Source organism: Oryctolagus cuniculus, chromosome 16 (genome assembly GCF_051225735.1).
Source record: "Oryctolagus cuniculus isolate XC-2025 breed Fujian yellow rabbit chromosome 16, ASM5122573v1, whole genome shotgun sequence".
In the NCBI taxonomy this organism is placed as follows: Eukaryota; Metazoa; Chordata; class Mammalia; order Lagomorpha; family Leporidae; genus Oryctolagus; species Oryctolagus cuniculus.
The window spans coordinates 93,046,556-93,051,051 of record NC_142882.1 but is presented as its reverse complement, the minus strand read 5'-3'; the positions used below and the strand labels follow the sequence as shown (position 1 = coordinate 93,051,051).

The window sequence follows — 4,496 nt, the reverse complement described above, 5'->3', positions numbered from 1 at the left end:
AAACCATTTAATCCTTCTTTATGAAATTTTTATTCAAAATTTAAATAAGAAGTAAGCTTGCTTCAATGCTTCTCCCCACCCACTCGTGTCCTCAAGAAGAGCGAGAGAAAGGGGATATAACTCCTTCAAGTTGCGAGAGATGTAAATCCGCCTAATACCCAGCTACGTGAGATGGCCACTGTCATTATCACAAGGAAGCTGGGTATTAACTGGACCGCGGGGCTTCTGCAGTTCTGAGAAATGAGACTGTTAAGCCTTGATGGCAGCGGGAGGGGCGACCTGGCTGTTGTCGATAATCCAGCTCTCCGGTTTCTCACTGAACCTGGAACAGCTGCTCTGCTGGGAGCCACTGCCATGGGCCAGAGCGGCTGCGGAGCTCACTTACAGCAAACAGCACTTCCCAGACGCCTCTCACGGCAGACGCCTGCAAGGAGGTGCGGGACTTTACAAGCACTTTCTTTCAGTTTCTGGTCATTTTATTGAGGAGGGGAGCCAGGAAGGGGTGGGGGACGAGTACAGCCCTCCAGCCCCCCAGGGGCACAGGACCCCTCCCGGCCTTCTGCCGGCCCCAACACGTGGCTCTCCCCCTGCACTGTTGGGAAGGGGGTGGGCCTTGTGCAAACTCTGCCCCAGTGTGGGGGAGGATGGTGTGAAAATGGCAGCAGCTATGGTGTTGGGGGTGGAGGTGGGGTGGGAGGGGTCCAGGGTGCTACTGGGCTCTGGGGGGCGTGTAGGGTTCCAGGAGGAGGGTGGAGAAGGTGTTGACCTTGTCACCCCCTGCACCTCGTGGGGTCACAGCGGCAGCTTCACGATGTGGAAGTCTTCGTGCAGGTCCCTCATCGGGACCAGGAACCTGGCCTGCATCTTGCAGCGGGCCTCGCGTCCTGCAGGGCTCCTCCAGGTGGGGAAGAAGAGCTGTGACGATGATGTCGTGCGTGTCCATCGTGCACTTGGCCAGCTCCTGGGTCAGCTGCTCCATCTTGTACAGGGACAGGAACTCGGTGACGCACACGCAGACAAAAGTGGTCGGGGTCCTTGAACTGCTGGCTGACCGAGCCGATAACCAGCAGCGTCTCCTCCAGCTTGGAGGTAGCTGGTCGGTGTCCCTGCCCCCCGGGCCCAGCACTCTGCACATCTGCAAGACGAAGGGGCTGATCTGGTGTTTGAGCTGCATGAGCCGGCCCAGCCCCCGCTCCTCCACGGTGAGGAAGTTGAGTGGCCGCAGCGTGTGGCCCATGGGCACTGTGTCAGATGCCACCACCGAGAAGTTCCCGCCCTTCACCAACCTCCCAACCTCAGCATCGCTCATGGCTTCGCTGACGCCCAGGAAGGCGCTCACGGCCTCTCCCATCATCTCCGCCCTCAGCATGTGGTCCTTCAGCTCTGCCACCCCCAGCCTGGGGTCCATCTCCACGGCAAAGGGGTTGTTGTAACCTTTGACCTCGGTAGGCACCGTGCAGAACTTCTGGCCGAAGGCATCTGAGATGTTGTGGGTGGGGTCTGTGGAGATGATGAGAACACTCTCCCGCGCCTTGGACAGCTGGACCTCCAGGCTGCAGCTGCAGGTGGTCTTGCCCACCCTGCCCTTGCCCCGACGAAGATCCGCTTAGGGCTGCACTGCTCGGTGATGCTGCTCAGCTCGGGCTCCAGCAGCTCCACATCAGGTGCACCCTGAACTCCTCCACCTCGGCCCCCCACTGGCCACCCCCACTGCCATCTTGGACAAGCAGTTTCTAAAGATGCATTTATTTGAAGGTCAGTGCTAGAGAGAGAGAGAGAGAGAGCGAGCGAGAGGAGATCTCCCATCTCCTGCTGCACTCCCCAGTTGGCCACAAAGGCCAGGGCTGAACCAGCCAAAGCCAGGTCTCTCATGTGGTTTGCAGGGGCTCAACCACTGGGCATCTTCTGCTGCTTTTCCTGGGCCTTGAGCGCTAGATGAGAAGGGGACCAGCTGGGACCCAACCCGGCACCCACATGGCTTTACTCACTACGCCACTGACAGAGAGGCCACGGGCGTGGAAAAAGGTGGGAGCAGACAGGAGAAGAAACAGGGCCAGGGTTGGAGGAACGGGCATTGATGCTTCTGACCTCTCACACCTTGGCTTCTCCACGTTCTCCCACCTTTCTCACAAAAGCTTCCTAACAAGACACAGCCCGGTGCACAGAACAAAAAGGCTCATCAGTGAGGCACAGGCACTTTCGTACATGGTGCAAATCGTTTGTTTCTCACACATGGAGAAAGTCCATCCGGGTTTTTGTACCAAGTAGTACATCTGAGCATGCGCCATTTGACTGCGTAGCCGGGTGATGTCCTAAAGGAATATGTGGGAGGTCAATTAGATAGTTATATTCAGTTTGAAAACATCTGATATTTTCAATATGGCCTTCTTAATGATAGTGAATTATAGTGTTCTATACTTAAGGAAAGATGTGTGCATTCGCTATACCAGTGAAATTTCTTTTACAAAATTATAATGAATGTTTCTAAATTTATTTCTGCATTTTTAGGTTTAGCTTGATCAAATGCATTGTTCATGGCACTAATCAATGCTTTTTTAAACAGGAATCCTATTGTGTGCATAGTCTCACTCACAAGGTAAGTTCACAAAGAAAATAAATCCGAGTGAGAAGACAAGTCCCTGTGAGGGTGGATGTGGTTGATGAGAAGTCATTTCACAGCACGCCACGGGACATGCAGATCTGACACACGAGGACGAGGGAGATTATTTTAGACGGGCAAAGGCATGTGACAGGAAAACACAGATTTTGTTGGGAACATGAATAGACTTAGATGGATTGGAGGAAGCCAACAGCATCAGGGGAAATGAGGATGAAACGTGACGTAGGCGGGCTCCTTTCTTCAAGACCAATCCCATCTGCCCATCTGAGCACCCCCCTCTCTCTCTCTCTCTCTCTCTCTCTCTCTCTCCTTTATGTTAATGACAGTATTTTAAAGAAAAAGAAGATTCTCAGAAAATACAGCAGCCATAATAAGCACAACTAGCAGGACAGAAGGTTTCAGAGTCGGCACGTGCAGCCAGCACTGCAGCAGCCGCAGGTGTCACCACAGCAGTGGCAGCCAGCACGTCTGCCCGTCCAGCAAGCGGCGGTGCACACGGACACGTCTGTCGGGTCCCCTCGACACACGCAGTCTTCTGTGTGCCTCGAGTTCTTCATCTTACGCATGTCATCTTCTGTATGTCCCACAGCCTTTGCGGTACACATGGTCACGTGTGGTCTTCTGTGTGTCCTGTGTTCTTCGTGATGCACACAGACATACACCATCTCCCATGTGTCCCGTGCTCTTCATGTTATACATGTGGTCTCCTATAGGTCATGTGTTCTCCATGTTACACATAGACACATGCAGTCTCCTGTGGGTCACATGTTCTCCATGTTACACATAGACACATGTGGTCTCCTGTAGGTCACGTGTTCTCCGTGTTACACATAGACACATGTGGTCTCCTGTAGGTCACGTGTTCTCCGTGTTACACATAGACACATGTGGTCTCCTGTAGGTCACGTGTTCTCCGTGTTACACATAGACACATGTGGTCTCCTGTGGGTCACATGTTCTCCATGTTACACATAGACACATGTGGTCTCCTGTAGGTCATGTGTTCTCCATGTTACACATAGACACATGCAGTCTCCTGTGGGTCACATGTTCTCCGTGTTACACAGACACATGTGGTCTCCTGTGGGTCCCGTGTTCTCCATGTTACACATAGACACATGTGGTCTCCTGTGGGTCACGTGCTCTCCATGTTACACATAGACACGTGTGGTCTCCTGTAGGTCACGTGTTGTCCATGTTACACACAGACACGTGCGGTCTCCTGTAGGTCACGTGTTGTCCATGTTACACACAGACACGTGCGGTCTCCTGTAGGTCACGTGTTCTCCATGTTACACACAGACACGTGCGGTCTCCTGTAGGTCACGTGTTGTCCATGTTACACACAGACACGTGCGGTCTCCTGTAGGTCACGTGTTGTCCATGTTACACACAGACACGTGCGGTCTCCTGTAGGTCACGTGTTCTCCATGTTACACACAGACACGTGCGGTCTCCTGTAGGTCACGTGTTCTCCATGTTACACACAGACACGTGCGGTCTCCTGTAGGTCACGTGCTCTCCATGTTACACACAGACACATGCGGTCTCCTGTGGGTCACGTGCTCTCCGTGTTACACACAGACACATGCGGTCTCCTGTAGGTCATGTGCTCTCCATGTTACACTGACCGCATCTTCATGGGAGACATATCAGTTTGGGGAGGGGCTCCAGCTATCTGAGGATACTCTCAACGATCAGGCTCTCCTGTACAATACCAATACCCCGAGCCATTTTCTGCTGCTTTCCAGGCACATGAGCAGAGAGCTGGATTGGAAGTGAAGCAGCTGGGACTCAGACCAGCACCTGTATAGGATGCCAGCACTGCAGACAGGGCTGTAACCTGCTGAGCCACAGTAGTAGTCCTCTGGACATC

The 4,496-nt window shown here is 53.3% G+C and overlaps 1 pseudogene; it reads right to left on the bottom strand.

Annotated features, from left to right (window-relative positions):
* Positions 1-709: 709 nt before the first annotated feature.
* On the bottom strand, positions 710-3,225 carry LOC100344232 (ATPase GET3 pseudogene; annotated as a pseudogene).
* Positions 3,226-4,496: the final 1,271 nt, after the last annotated feature.